This window comes from Fukomys damarensis, unplaced genomic scaffold (genome assembly GCF_012274545.1).
Source record: "Fukomys damarensis isolate Sample0158 unplaced genomic scaffold, DMR_v1.0_HiC HiC_scaffold_4, whole genome shotgun sequence".
Taxonomy (NCBI): domain Eukaryota; kingdom Metazoa; phylum Chordata; class Mammalia; order Rodentia; family Bathyergidae; genus Fukomys; species Fukomys damarensis.
Window position 1 is genome coordinate 15,722,620 of NW_022900916.1, and position 16,856 is coordinate 15,739,475.

The 16,856-nt window shown below is 36.9% G+C and overlaps 1 protein-coding gene across 6 annotated transcripts in view; it reads left to right on the top strand.

Annotated features, from left to right (window-relative positions):
* Nucleotides 1–16,856, top strand: part of Znf277 (zinc finger protein 277) — a 118,819-nt gene that overhangs the window by 16,600 nt on the left and 85,363 nt on the right. The window lies entirely within an intron of this gene.

The window sequence follows — 16,856 nt, forward strand, 5'->3', positions numbered from 1 at the left end:
TATATATATATAGCAGGTATTTTTTATGGTGTGGCTTTTTCATCACCATTTTTTACCGTGCTTATCTTTGTCTTAGGAACTTAGATTACGTTCACCAGTTGCTCATTGACAGAGAACTATAAATTTGTCCTTTGTGCATGCAGCCCTTGGAATTTGGTGCTACCTTGAGACTGAGGGTATAGTGTGGTTCAAGGAACACTGTGAATTGTTAACAAAAGAATCAAATGCACTTAATAGTTGTGGGACATTAAATAAATCATTTTACCTGAACTTATTTTTTAGGACTAAAACAAAAGTAATGATTTTACCTCAGTTTTATGCTGTGAGGGTGAGGTTTTTAGGAGATGATTTTTTAAATGTGAAGGTTTATATAGATTAACCTTTCGTGCAATATCAATAGCTGCATGAAAGGACCGTCTTTGTATTTACTGATTTGTGGTTTTCTGTCCCAACCAGATAGTTTGACTAGCTTCTTCCCCCTTTCAAGCTGTCACTTATCATTTAATATAAATATTTATAGAATGTCTCATTGGTGATGTGGAGAGAAGTCACTTTGGGAAATATCTTTAATGGACAAGACATAAAGCTAGTAACCAACTTATATGAATTGTCTGGTGTTCTAAACCCTTATTTTTGTAGATGTGGACATTTCACAGATTTAGGTTTTTGTATTCTTTCAGGCCAAGTGGTTTCCAAAACACTTAATAGAATCTCCCCATTAAAAATAATGGACTACACAGATAATTCTCCCTAGGAGAAAAAAGAAGTCCTTTAATCTAGGGTTTCAGTTTCAGCAAGCATTTGTTAAGCACTAATTATGTGTGAGGCCCTAGAGGCACCAAAAAGATAAAATTCTGGTCTTAAAGGTGCCACTTTTCAAGTACAGGAAAATGATGTTGGAGAGTCACACTGGGTGTTGTGGGGGGCTTTGTGGTGGAGTGCTTTCCTAGCACACACAAGGCCCTGGCTTCCATCCCCAGCACCACCAAAATAAAAATAAAAAATAAATGTCACACTGAATCAGCAACGTATCTCAGTCTTCTGTGTTACTAAGCTGTCTGGGGGTTAGGATAGCTTTCATGAAGAGGTGATACCTACGCTAAAGTCAGAAAGGCAGGCCCTCCACATAGAGGAAGATATGTGAAGAACAGCTTGGGAATGCGTTTTACAAAGGCTAAAGAATGCAGTGGAGTAGCCGGGCATGGTGGCACACGTATACAATCCCAGCATTTAGGGGGCTGAGGCAGGAGGATCGTTGTGAGTTCCAGGTTAGTCTCAACTACACAGTGAGACCCTGCCTTAAAAAAAAAAACAAAACAGTGGAGTACAAGAGATGAGGCGAGGCAAGAGAGAAGGGTAAGGACTATGTGATGGGCCATGCAAAAGAACTTGATCTTCTCTGCATGATGGAGTGTTGTTCTTGGGTTATATGAATCAGATTTGCTGGGCAGAAGTGGCCTTTTGTCATCACGATATGGAAATGGATCTGGGGGCAAGTTGGGTCACTAGGAGACTCTTAATAAAACATGCTCCTTTTTCAGTTAGAACTGGATACCAAGCCAAATAAGTCTTCTAAAATGTTTAAAGCTCAAAAGCCAGCAGGGATTTGTCTGTGCTTTGGGAAAATGTGCAAAATGAAAGCATGTCTCATCCACAACCCCTGAATTGGCCCCACTAATTTAAGCACCTCAACCACATAGAACTGAGGCCTTCCTTTTTCCCCCTTATGTATATCACTCCTGATGTGTGAGACCATTAGAAAATTAATCTGAGGCACAAATCAAAGAGTTAAGTCTGTTTATTGAGTGTACATTTTACTTTGTTACATGGAAATCTGTATGTTTTAATTCCTTTTATTAAATAAAAAATTTTAAAGTTATGCTTTTTTATGTTAAGAAATTTTACATCCAATATCTCTTCCATGATTAAAAATGGCCATAGTGCTCATGTTCTGTACTTTTGTTTTGATCAGTAATAAATTTTTCCAGATTTTACAAGAATGTAAGAATTTTCAAGCAAGTCTTCATGTCTGGGATTTGGGGTAGAGGGATGATTGTCTTGAAAATTGTGTGTGTGCCTGTGTGTATATGTATGGATAAAATTTTGAAAACTCTTTGAAAATGTTAATGTTAGTGATATAATAAAGTTTACTGTATTCATTATTATTATCCAGAACAGATAAATGCTTGTAACTAGAATTTTCTGTTTTTGAAAATTTGTATACACAGTAAAAGGATCCTCTATTCTGGTTTAGCATCATCAATAAGTCAGAAATCATTCTTATGGAAATATATCAGGTATTTGATCTTCAGCTATAATTTGGGGGTGGGTGGCACCAAGGATGAAACTCAAGTATTTGTGCTTGCAAGGCAGGCAGCAGAACTGCTGAGCTAAATCCCTGGCCCAACTGTAATACTTTTTAATGATAAAAGGTGTGTTTTGTGTGGAGTTCACTTATCACTAAAGTCTCTGATGAATGCCATCTGGTCCTAAAGTTAGATTGTGATTTTTCAAATGAGGGGTCTCCTATCACCTAACTTCCCACCCATCTTAAAAAGATATTTCAATAGATGACCTTATTAATCTGTGAATATTCTTAATCTTTTCTGAAAGTATGCCTCACATAAAAGATGTCTGCCTTCATTTCTGAAAGTGAGAAAATGAACCATCATGGTACTATTTTAAATTAAGTACTGGTATCAAGACAGCTGGAGGCCTTTCCTAATTCAAAGAGTTCTTCAATTGACCAATTTGGAATTTAGTTATTCTTTCCTATTAGCAAGTGTATTTACTTCAAATAGGTCATTTTTGAGAAAAAAAAATCTAGTCTATTATTTCAAAAAGCAAATAAAAAATAGTAGTTTCTGCTTCATTAAGAAAGGAAATTGGCATCAATTTAAAGTATACTGCTTTTTCCACTCATCTCCCTTTTGAAAACATCAGCAGCCACCAGGGACTGCCAGAAAGAAAAAAAAAAGACTCAACTAAAAGTGATTTTAAAACCTATGTCCTATAAGTGTGCTATTTTAAAGACCAGACATTATTTTAGAGGTGAATAATGAGACCCAAAGAATTAAGATTGGAAGTGGGCATCAGTGTAATTGGGGTTAAAATCTCAGAGGAAGGCAAAACAGAAAGTAAATTGCAAGAGAAGGAACAAGGTATCAACTAGACAATAGAGGAAATCTCTTGAAAGGAAATAACATCTGTCTTTTTGGAGCATTGTAACAAAGCCTGTCTGCGGTAATCATGTAAGATAATGCTTTGAATTTTGAAGTGTTCCTCTTCAGTAACCTAATCTGATTTGATTTGCCCACTCTGAATTAATTTGAAATCCATATTAATTTGAAATCCAAATTACAAATGAATAATAAGAATCAAGGCACTTCCCCCAGGCTACTCAAGTGTGCATGTTTGTACACAAACAACACCCTGTATTCCCAGTTGATGATAACTTAGGCATTAAGAGATGAGTAAGTGTTGAAACTGCTGCTCTCTGGAATGAATGCCCTTTGCTCCAGAAACCTTGAACGTTAGATAGCGACCTCTTAGCTGTTTCACTGTTAAAGCAATTGTATATCCATTGTTATAGTTGTGAGTCAAGCACCCAGTGATACTGCTCTTGTCAGCCTTCCTGCACTGCAGTATTGTCTGGCAAGTAGAGTATCTTGTACTCCCTAGGGTATGAGAAAGAGGATTCCAAAAGCCAGTTGCCCAAATGATCCACTCCCATTATCTCTTTCTATTTTGAAAGAAATGTGTCAGTTTTTGACCAGTCTAAGATTAGTTCCTATTGTCTTTCTACCTAGAATATCTTTTCTTTGCCTATCTACCCCACAGACTTCTACTCCTCAAGATTTAGTTAGTGGGACATAGGGGTATATACCTGTAATCCCTGCACTTGAAAGTTGATGCAGGAAGATGGCTGGTTTGAGGCCAGTCTTCACTATATAGCAAAAACTTGTCTTTAAAAACAAAAAGGACATAGTTTAGTTATTTCTTCTGTGAAATGTTCTTGCTTACTCCTTACCTCTACCTAAAAAGTAGCCACCTACCTAATAAGCATTTCCTTGCTATTTTGTTTTGTTTTTACAGAACTGAGAATTGAACCTAAGCAAACACTCTGCCTCTGAGCTCCTTTGCCAGCCCCCTTTTTAAAAGGTTTTTGTTATAATTGTTCTATTATGTTGTTGTTGATCTCTAGCTGGGGCTAATTTATAAATAGGAGTTTATCACAACTGTATGTATATAGGAAGAAACGTATTGTAAATAGGTTTGATACTGTGTATGGTTTTAGGCACCCACTGGGATCTTGGAAAGTTTCCCTTCATGGAGGGGGCAGATAGTTACAGTTGCAAGGCACAGAACTGAAAATATTTATTGTCTGGACTTGTACAGAAAAGGTCTGCCAGTCCTTCTTCTAATCTCTCTCAGGTTCCTTCAAGTTATGAACATTTTGTAGAGTTTGGCAAGTTTTCAATGATAATAAAAATCGTTGCACTTACTATGAATTCTTGCTGGGTACTCAGCACTTTTGTGTTTGTTACTTAGCTCTGTCATGGAGAGCACTGGTGTCTCCGTTTCATGGATGAGGAAACTGAGGCTCTGAGAGCTGATTACTGCCATAGGGACCTGGCCAGGGAGTGGGTGAAGCAGATTAGAGTCGGGTCATCTGCTATGTGCTGGGGCACCTTGTGCCTGGAGTGGTTTCCTAGTTCTATCTCTACCTTGTCTTTCTCCCCATTTCTCTCTCCCTGCTCTCTCTCCTGATCCCTGCCTCTCCCCATCTCTATTTCTACTGCCACATCTCCATTTCTCCCTTGTTTCTGTCTCCCTGTCTTTCCCATCTATCTCTCCCTGGCTTGTTGCCTCTCTCCATCTGCCTTTTACCCCACCCATACTGCTCTACTCCTCTGCATACTCTCAGGTCATCACCACCAGCACCACCACCGCCACCACATCCCTCTGTCTCATTAGAAACTCCAGCACACTTTCTTTGGCTCCTTAGTGACATCCTGTCATGGAAACACCCAAACCAGTGGGATGCTGAGGTGCAGCCAGATAACTTGAGGAATCTTCCTAAGTTATCCAGGCTGGCCTCCAATTTATGATCCTTCTGCCTCAGCCTTTGGAGTTGCTAGGATTGTAGGCCTGTGCCAAAGCACCCAGCTTGTTTTCAGTTCTTCATGCTTTATTTCTATCATCAGTTTCTGACTTCAGTTCCCATGTTGGGACTGTGACCATAATACTCTGTGCTGATCTTTTTGTATGTTTGGATGCCTGGCAAATGATGGCATTGTTACTCCTGACAACTGTCACTTGAATGGGATTAGACATCTTTCTGCTGTATGTCCACTGCTGAGGCTAAGGCACCCCTCTTCCCATCTTCTTCCCTCTTAGCCACTGGAGGGTACTGTTTTCAGAGAGCCCATGCTATGTTTGCTTCTCTCCACTGCCCTATCCACGTTGTTAGCAACTCATAGTTTCTGGAGCATTGTTCCTTGCATACTCCTTTTTTCACATCTGCAACATTTAGGAGATGAGCAAATTAAGAAGCAAAAAGCAGTGCCAACTGGTTTTTAGCAATAGCACTGTAAGTGGAACCCCTAGGTCTATTCTCTCTTAGTGTTACCCTTATACAACACCACAAAGCCACTCTTACCAGCATTGTTGGCAGTATTAATTCAAAGCAGGGACACAGAATAGTTGTGTAGTTTCATTTGGGTTTTGAAATTGACTACATGATTATTATATTTTGATTACTTATGCAAATATTCAGAGGCTTTAAGTTCTTGCTACTGTCTTGCTTTCTGTTTCAATTATTTAGGTAATTTTCATTTCTTTGAATACAGAACAAAAAGTTTGAAAGAATGCTAAAATAATTATCGCTGTGTTTCTTACAAGTGGAATTTTTGTATTAAATTATACATGCATTATTTCTGTACTGGGGATTGATCCCGGGGCCTTCACACTTCCCTATATCCCTAACCCTTTTTCTAAATTTTATTTTGAGACAAGGTCTCACTAAGTCGGTGTAATCCAGGCTGGGCTCGTACTGCCAATCGGTGTTTCTTCCTTAGCCTCCCAGAATGCTCGTGTTACAGGCATGTGCCGCCAAGCCTTGCTCATTTTAAATTTTGATAAACATTTTATCTTATTCAGGCTGCTGAAACAAAATACCACATGCTGGATAGCTTACAAGTAACACGAATGTATTTCTTGCAGTTCTGGAGGCTGGGGAGTCCAAGGTCAAAGCCACCGCAGATTTGTATGTTAAAGACATACTTTCTAGTTCATAAAAGGCTCCTTCTATCTGTGTACTCATGTGGTACAAGGAGCAAAGCAGCTCTCTGGGGCCTCCTGTGAAAGGGCACAGTCTCATTTATCATAAGGGCTGTGTCCTTGTGAACTAAATGTCTCCCAAAGGCCCTGCTTTCTAATGCTAGCATACTGGATTTTAAGTTTCAATGTCAGAATTTTCAGAGAACACAAACATCAGACCACAGCACTTGTCAAGATTTACATTTTGTTGTTGTTTTTGTTGTTGTTGCTGCTGCCCTCACTCTGAACTATATCCTCAGCCCTTCTTTTTTTTTTTATTTTGAAACAGGATCTCACTAAATCACTTAAGTTGCCTAGTCTGGTCTCAAATTCCCAGTCCTCCTGCCCCATCCTTCCAGAGTTTGGGGATTACAGGCATGTGACACCATGCCTGGCTTCCATTTCTTATAAATGTGCTAACACTCCCAGCAATGTGGAGATACTTATGTTTGAGAATAAAGTATATTATCAAACTGTGATGTGTGTCTGTGCAGTGGTGGAAAAGTGACATATCATTAATTTGAATTTTAATATAAATTGTACTTCTACTAATTTGTTCATGTTAAATACTATTTATACTTGGTTTTATTATTTTTATTCATATATGTATATTGTATGTTTTTTATATGTAGTTATATCTAATTCTCTTCTTTCTGGTGTCATGGTAGCTTCCAAAATTTAGGCCCAATAAATTTCCTTCTTTTCTGTTGCAGTTAAATGTTTGAATACAGTATAGGTGGGGAAAAAAAAGGAAATTTCCTAGTGAGTCAGTATTAATAGCCAGCATCAGAGCATCCCAAACTGATACATTCACCTTCTTTCTTTGATAAGCATATTCTCACACTTGAAGGAAGGAAAAATGTAATCTCATCCCTCTTTCTCTCCTGTGCTCCCACTGCATAACCTGGTGATTTCAAACATTTGCTGGTCTGTGACCTTCATGGGTACTATAAGGTAGAGATACGGCAATGTCTGACTTCACAGAGATTAATAGGATTTTTTTTTTTATTGAGTATTAAGGAGAGCAGGTCGCAGGTTAGAGGATGAGAAGAAAGAACTTTATGGGCCTGAGGGAGTGGGCTCTTGAAGGAGGTAGGGGTCAGCCTCACTTGAGATTAGATGGTGCACAGGAAGAGGGGAGCTGCATGGTGAAAGCCGAGTGGCGTCTGCATGGAGTATTAGTTTGTATGGAAGATAGAAGCAGTGAAGACACCAGCCAGAGCGGATTCACAGGACAGCAGTGGCTTGTCTGTCTTCCCCACAGTGTTTTAATGCCTCAGCCTCCCTTCTTCAGCTCTGCTGTCATCACATCAGTTCCAAAGATTAAAATCCTGGTGCTTCCCTATTTTCTTTTTCAACAAATCTCGGTTTTTGAGGTAGCTTTCTCTTCTGCCCCCTTTTATTTCTCACTTTCCTTCCGATTGCCAATGAACTTTTCTTTATATTTTTTGTGTCCTCCTCTGTTTCATCCATATAAGTCCTCCAGACTTCAAAAACTAACTTGGAGAAGAATCTCTTGGAATTTCCTCTGTGTGTAAGACCCATTATGGATTTTTCCTTCTGTTAATTTACCCCATCTTCATGAGCTAAATTTAATGATTTTTTTTTAACTGCAATTTCAGAAGCCTCATTCCAAGGAGCTCCAATGGGGAATGAAGGACAGTCAGAACAGATTGCTCCCTTAGCCTCTCCCCCCACATCTTTAAAGAGTGTGTGCTCTTATCGGATCTATATGTTAGAATTATGTGTAAGATAATTTGGAAAAGCGTTCCATTGCTTAAAGAAAAAACTTCGAGAAGTGTTGCTATCTTAATATCCCAAATGTTGCCAGTGAAAGTATTACCTGCACTTTGTTTCATGTGTATATGTTTTGTCTCATGAAATGCACTTGGACATGCCTTGAATCTTTTCCCTGCTGTGCCCACCTCAGGGCTGAGCAAAAGGAGTGCATTCTATTCATTGCTTTATTTTTAAATCCATTTTACAGATGATGTGGTAAAAATCATATTGAGATTTTAAGTGACACCACATAGTGCCTCTGCAGTAATGTCTCTCATTTTTAAAGATGGCTCGTAAGAGAGGATAGCATATGACACAAAGCATAGATTGATAAAGACAGGATTGTATATGTCAGCAGCAAGCAACATAGGTTTTTGAGGAATAGAGGCCTTTCTGATGCCCTTCAAATCAGGCCTCTTAAATTTGTGGTTAATTTGTGCAATTGATCCAGGTTTGGGACATACAGCTAATTTCTCAGTCCTAGTCATTCCATTTGGGCTTGTATAACTCCTTGTATATTGGTGCATAAATGTATTAGCTGGTACATTTTTTTTTTAACTGCATGCATAGCAAAGACCCATTACTTATGGTTTCCTGATCTTGTTAATTAAGAAATAGATAGCTAATGAGAGACTCTTGATATATTATTGTCATTGTATTACAGCTACAATTAAAAAGTAGAAAGACAAGACGATGCCTGGAATACTGAACTGAGCCTAAAGTGCCTTTGTCACCATAGAGCCCTGCTGTTCTTTAAGCATTTCCATAAAAGACTGAATGAATAAAGATAGCATAGTAATATTGTTCCTGAGTCCTGTACGAGGGTAGAGCTGTGGTTCTTTTTGAGTCACTGAGAAAGAAGAAAAACTTATAAAAGTTCTTACTCTGGTGAAAAGGTATATCATACGCGTATGGCCACAGTGTCCTTAGGATAAAAACAGCTTTGTCCAGTTTGTAAAATATGGCAGAGTAGGACCAACAAACTTAGAATCTGGAAACCTGCCGTGTTCTTAACCAGTATCCTTGCATCCAAAACGAAACATCTAATAGCTCCCTGCTTCTGTTCCTTATCTAAGGAGTAATAAATATAGAGTGAACTCCTCAGATGAGAGTGATTAGACCTTTGTATTAAAGTTCAGGGACATAATATGGCTTAAGTCCTCTTCCTGAGATCCAGTAAAAGATACCAAAGATAGCAGCTCAGGCTTTATAAATTTCATGAGTGGAGTGAAAAAGAAACAAATGCACCAGAGCATTCCCTAAATGCCTGGCAAGAGTGCCTGAGGAACCAGGCTGCCTGCTAGGTAGAACAATAAGGCAAACATGATTTTTGTCCTTGAGGAAATCACAGAGGAGAAGCAAGCCTGTAAACAGAAAATCACAATATTCTTTAGTAAATGGTGTCTTGTGAATGCAAAGATTATGATTTTAAAGTCTTCAAAGAGGGGGCTGTAGTAAGGTTTCAAAAAGGGATTTTTTTTTTAAAGGGATTATTTTGAAGGCTATATTGTAAGGCATTGAGCAAGGAATTTCAGTTACAATAAATTTTGATTCATTATATAAATATATTAATTTAAGAATTTTGCTGTTAGATTTTCATCTAAAATCAAATAACTGAAATTTGAAATGGAAAATATGAAGAAACTTCCACAGATACTATCACCTTTGCTCAGTTGGTTCTAAAATTCTAATGTAAGCCTTCTTCCAAACCTTAAGCAAACTATAATCAATAATATCTAATCAACCAATTTCTAATAATATTTGCTTCCCCAACACTTTTAAATCTACTTCTATAGTTATTTCTTTGTCCCTGGTTCTTCCTAGTTTTCATTGAGAAACTGAGAGCAAGCCAGACACCTATACTTCTCCTTTCCCTACTCCCTAGAGCTGTCTCAAACCTACTTGAACCCTTCATCCCAGATACTATGCAAAACTGACACCAGATGAGCAAAATAAGCTGGTCCTTTTTATGCAGCCCCCACTTGGGGGTCATCATGCCTGACTATACTTAATAAAAAAAGTCTCAAAATGTGATTTCTGCTGCTCTTCTCATCCTTATAAAAGAATTTTGATTTCGGTTTCCTCTATGATGTTCAAAGAAATTACACATCATCTAAAGATGAAGAGCTCTATATGTGACTATCTCATTGTTAGAGGACAATTTAAAACCTTTCTATGAATACCAGAAAATGTTCAGTATGATTTTGCTTTATTTTCTCAGAAATGTTAAAGTTCTTTTATTATCATTATTCATCAATTCTCCTCTTTCATTCATTTGTGTACGATGATGCCTTTCCAGTTGGTCCCCATAGCAACACTGGATAATGCTAATGAAACTGCAACATCTTAAGCTCTCCCACAGAGCATCTCTGTGAAAATAGCCATGAAACACAGTTGCAATCATTTCTTAATTTCTCTCCTTGAAAAAGACTGGTATTTGGATTTTTTCCCATAATTAAGTCTTAACTCTGTAAACTGTCTGACTAGAATTGGAATATCTAATTTAGAGAAGCTTTTTAGATGGTAATAAACCATAATTAGGACACCATCTCCTCTCCCCCACTCATACTCCAGGTTGGTGTACATCTGTGATTCTCAAAATATGGTTCCCCAGCATCAGCAGCACACCTGGAAAGTTGTTAGAGTTGCTAATTCACCCCAAACCAACTGCATCAGCAACTAAAGCCCTCTAGGTAATTCAGAAACATTAAAGTTGGAGAGCCATGGGTATATAAGGCAGACAGTGTTGTGGCGGGTAACATCACCTCAGTTTTTATGTGTCCTTGGGTGTGCTAACATAACTAGAAATTACTGTTTTTGATATCTCTTAAACTTAATTATACTATGAAATATTAGCTAAATATCAATTTGCGTTAAGATAAAATATGGCATTGGAGTGATTTCAACTACTGAAAAGAAATACATTCTAATCCTTACTTATCTGTCATTCAGAACCCTAAGAAAAAGCGAAATTATTGTTAAGTCTGTAGTGTTAGCTAATGACTCAGACTATAAAAACATGTAAGTTTTTTCCCCTCATTTCTTCAGTGGGAAGATAATAATATTTTTTATTTGTAGAAGTTGACAAGCATCCACCTTTTTGAAAGAAATCTTTTAATTAGTGCTTTTTTGCTGTGGTTAGTAATTTATCCTTTTTATCCTTAAATACATTACAAGCACACGATGAAAAACAAGGTTCTTCTGCAGGCCATGACTTGAGAGCAAAAATAGGAAAGCAGGTATAATAGAAAATTGCAAAAAGGACAAATTAACCTATATCATATAAAGTTTTAAGAGACAGCTAGACCTCAGAACTAGGAGATCCAGGCAGAAATTTCAGCTGGAAAGAGACAGAGAGTCTGTAAAGTATTTAAAATTGTTGATCATTCCCTAAGCTGAACCATTTACATCAACAAGTTGTGTTGTTGGTGGTCATATTTGTGGGCTGTCAGCATTGTATTAGAGCTGAACAGGGTTCAGAAATCAATGCAAGTTATGATTCATCTGGTCAGGAATCCACAGCTCAGTCCAAGGGAATACTAGCAATAGAGTGAGTCTGATCACCGTCCTAAGCCTGATATAATGAGCTCCTGCCATTTGTTCCTTTCTCATGGTCATCACTGTTCCGGTTTAGATCTTCAGTATATGTCACCTATCTTTCTGTAATTGCTTCCTTATGGGGGCCAGATCCCTGAGTGTTAATAATATTCATAATTCCCTGCGTATATTGTCTTGTGTCTTCCTGCATGAGGTTTCTTACAGTGCCCACAGCTGCTTTGCTCTCCCCATCTAAGTTTGCTATTTCCATGCGTTATTTGTGTTTGCCCTGAGGGTCTTGTTTCAGACAATTAATTTCTTATATTTTGATTGGCAGGCTTAGATGCTCTTCTAATTCTGGATTTTCCATAGACCCTGCACATTCCTTCATTCTTAGAAATACTGTATATCACCATTGCTAGTGTCTCCCTATGTTCTGAAATGAGCATCTTTGTCCTCTTCCCTGTAGTCCATCCCTTTACCTTGGTTTTCAGTAATATTCAGTATTTGGGTTGAAAGAATAAGAGATTCTTATATATTGTTGGTCTGGCAAACATCATAGATTTTCTGAAGTAATTCTGATTTTAATATTCTGTCCTTTCTCTCAGCTATCAGCAACTTTGAAATTCAGTTATCACTCTTCCCCTTGTTTATCTCCTAAATGTCTTACACAAGAAACAACCAAAATCCTTTCTATCACAGACCTGAAAAGACTATGACTGTATCTCTACACGTAAGGAAAAATATCTCCAGGGAAGTTTGTTGTGAAGTTTAAAGCTGGGGTTGGAGTAGAGTATTTCTGTGCTGGTTTGAAAATTTTAACTCCATAATTTTTTGGACCAAATTGTTCATACAGGAAATCTGTGCTTTCATTTCTTTTGCTTTATATTTCTATGTCCTTCCTTACTGAGGAAATTGGGGTAGAATTAGGAAATACAAAAACAGTCTAGGTTTGTTTCGTGGTGTAATGGATTATAATGACCTTTAATGTGTCTTGACAACATATCAGAAAACAGTATATTTTATATGAGGCTTACCAGATTTTGAAGGTTATTATGCTGAGTAGTTATTTTTCAAAGATGACATACCTCAGTGACTGCAAACAACATGTTTTGATGATTGTCAACATAATCAGCACACTTTCCCTTACTGACTCCATAACAAATATTCATTTTTTTTTTTTTTTTTTAGTTCTTGCTTCTCCTTCTCTGGTGACCATTCATTAATCAAGCCAATATTTAACCAGCATCTCCCATGTACTAGGCACTGTGCTAAGTGCTAGGAACAGGAAAATAAACAAAATGGACAAACTCCCTGACTATATCAAGCTGAAAAACTGATTCAAAAAGTAGACTGTAGGATCATTTCTGCTCCTTTCCATCTACTACATATGAGAAATACATATGAAAAGTATGTACATAACAGAGCACATGGCATGAGCTCAGAGTTTATAAGGGACTTGCCAGGTAAAAGAAATGAAGTGAACGGATGCAAAATGAGTTTAGATGAAATCTAATGACACCAGGTTTTACACTGCATCTAGTAATACTGTAGTCACTTTAAATTAATAGTCTTCAGCTCGATATTAGGATAACAGGATTATAAATATTACAGTAAATGGGACCTATGCTTACCTTGTCTAAGGAAGCAGTCGTCCAGATCCTGTTGTTAATAGGTGGCAGTGTGTTCCCAGTATTATCAGAATCTCCAATATTAAAAAAAGAAAAAAAGGCCAGAACCTGGAATTATGTTTTTAATATCTGTTCATTCCATTTTAATACTGATAACTAATTGAGAATAAAATAATGTGCACAACAAATAAAATATAAACAAGGTAGTTTTGGCATGAGGATTACCAGTGTGTGGGCCCTGAGAGTCTAAGCTTGCCTTGAGGTAAGTGTGTATGTTGTAGCATTCGGTTTGAATGCACTAAGACTTGCTTTTTTTTCTAGCTAGGATCCCCAAGGGAGTCCGTTAGTGAAGTTTAAAGCTGGGGTCTGGAGTAGGATATTTCTCTTTCAGAATTAAGCAGATGAAAATAAGGATGAAGCCCAGTTTTATTTGAATTTCGGATAAGCAGTAGTTTTGTTTGTTTTAGTGTATCTCAAATACTATACAGAGTATGTTTGTACTATATAGTACTATACACTGGGGCATACTTGTACTGTTTGTTTGTTTGTTTGTTTGTTTTTGAGGCAGGGTCTCACTGTGTAGTTGAGACTGACCTGGAACTCACTATGAAGCCCAGGCTGGTCTCAACTCACATCCATCTTCCTGCCTCAGACTCCTGAGTTCCAGGATTATAGTCGTGCGCCACCATGCCTGACCACGGGCATACTTATACTTTTAACAGCATTCTTTTTAAATTAAATTTAATTGGGAATACTGTGTTTTATCTGACAACCTTACTCCTAGTACTATGCATTTATTTTGAAGTTTGTCATATAAGTGGCTTTGGGCAAATGAAGTGTTTAATCATTCTTTATTATTGATAATTTTAAACAATTTACTTTTTACTGAGTGATTGCTATGTATCAAGTTGGGCAGATCTTCAAATACAAAGTTTAAAAACCTAGATATCTATGGTGAAACCTTCTTATTTAGCTTTTGTGTATAAACCTCTAAAATGTCTTTACATTCTGTGATTTTGGTACAAAAAATTGTGTGGTTCAAATAAACATTTATCTGTTTATCCCCATTGTACCACCTTACCCTTCATGACTTGTAAAAAATATAAGTTTATCAGTGTCCTCCTTTTATGTTAACAAGTTAGTTTGATTTTAATCTTTGGCTTTGCAATTGTTTTTGTATTTGCTGAGATTCTCTTATTCTTCTTTCCTGATACTAGCCATCTAGTAGACTGGCTTATTGCTAATGAATTGATTCATCAAGCGTTAGATTTAATTAGCAAGACTGTTTACATGCCAGCACATGCTCTGATTTTGTTTCATTATCCCCAGATGTAATAAAATGCATTTTTATATTTTTGCATAAATGAAACTAAGTTATTTTGCTCTGTGATAATTATGAAAGGCTAATTGATAGCTTTTAAACAATATATTCCAAGTATTAGAAGGAAAACCACTTTCCTCTTTTAACTGTAATTGGCATAAAAATAAAGTCTAGGAATAGAGCGTCCCAGGAGCAAAGGTGGCACGATCCTCAGATCTATAGAAGGAAAGCCAAGTCACAAGTGCACGTCATAGATTTTTTTTTCCAGTACTTTGAAGTACACATTTTCTACATAAGAACTATTAATTCCGAGATGCTACCTAGTGTCTTTGGTTTTTTTTAATTGTTTGCTTTTTGTAGTTATATTTGCAGTCTCCAAAGGGATTTTTGTTGGGGAGGGACAAGGTTTGGGAAGCAATTTAATACTCCAGGCCTTTTTAAAGAAATTAGGAAGTAAAGTTAGAAGTATGTTAATGCCTGCAGAAAAGTAACAGTTCATACAAACTGAGCTACCTTCATTTTGTACTTTTAGGCTGTAGTATGCACTTTTTAGAAGTGGAATAAAAGGATTTTGTGCAGAAGACTCAGATAACAAAGTAATGGATAATGTGAATTAAGAAATCTCTGAAATAAAAATAGATTAGAGTAAAAAAACTGTCTTCAAACAATTTACAAATGGGTAAGTTTATTTGTTAATCAAGTTTCCTGAGATATGAGTGTAAAAGCCCCAAAAAGACAAAAGTAATTCCTTAATCCCCTCTGGCTTAACTTTTTTTGTTTTGTTTTTTAGGGAGATATATAATCCATATATAGATATAGATACGCAGATATAGATATATTTACTTTCCAAAAATGAGACCATACCATAAATATAGCTGTATATATATTTTTTCATTTAACAATATTCCTGACTTGCATTATTTCTATAATTCATTTAACCCTTTTACTGTTATTAGATGATTTTCTTTTATTATTTTTATTAACACCAGTGAATATTTTTAAATACACTCCTCAGTCTTGCTTTTTAGGGAGTCTTTTTTCTAGGAAAGATTCAGCCTTATTTGTCAATTAAACTTCAATTTTCAAACTATGTTTCAGGATGTAAGGAATTTATCAGTTTCCTAAAAGTATGACAAGAAAGGAATGATGAGGGAAGGGAGGTTGGGCAGAAAGCATAGTATGGAAGCAGTGGTACCTACTCTGACATCCTTTCCATCTCTTCTGACTTTTGAAAATAAGCAGTTCAGCATAGGGTGATTGCATTTTTCATCGGATGTTCACTTCTTACACATTTAAACTACTTTTCTCTGAGTCTTAACAGTTCTTTCAGTATTGAGTGGAACTGACATTGTCATGCCAAGCTAATCCCAGAGATGTGTATGAGAAAGAGGTTGGAACTTGTAATGACATGTCATATATCCTCTAGTTAGTTTCTAGTAACGCTTGCCTCAGTGTTTCTCCTGTTTATGGATTTGCTTAAGGTATGTGGAAAAATCTCAGCACCATTAAACTTCGCTCGTTGATAACTTCATAAATGCTAATGGTGTCATTCTGGCACCACACGAAAAGTCTGAATTCCCTACGTGGCTTCCTTGACACTGTAGCCCATCAGCTTTCACCAGGTGCTTGAGTAAGGGAATGATGTTTGAGCTCAGATGTTTTCCTTCAAAAGGAGTAATAAAGTACTTGGATACCAACTATGCCTCTTTCCACCATTTGTAACGTCTGTTTTACCTAGCATTTTTCATTTTCTAAGTATAAAAAATGGAAAGATGCAATATAAATTTGCTGTATTCCATAAAGAGCTAAAAAATTTCATATGCCCAACCCATATCTGCTTTTCGGTTGTTGTTTTATTAGATTAAAATGATTACTTCTTTTGGTCCTTATTGATAGCCATTTCTTGCTTTTACTTGCAATTTTACTATGATGATGGGGGCTCAACTTTTAGTGTTAATCTTTCTCCTAATTTACTTGCATGCATCTATCTAGATATCACCACGTGTAACATTTTACCCCTCATCCTTAAATTCTTCAACCTTCATGTTCCTTCACAATTGTCTGTTTTTATGGGTTTATACATAATTTTCTCTCTGTGAAAATGACACCAGTGCTTATTTGCTTCTGTTGACTGTCAAAACCTCTAGTCAGAGTTCTTGTAACTTTCTGTATGCTTTCCCTTGAACGGTCTGTAATAGAAAACTTGAAATAAGGTGACCTGAAACTACCATTTGTTCCAAATCAAGTCACATATTTGGTTTCTAATA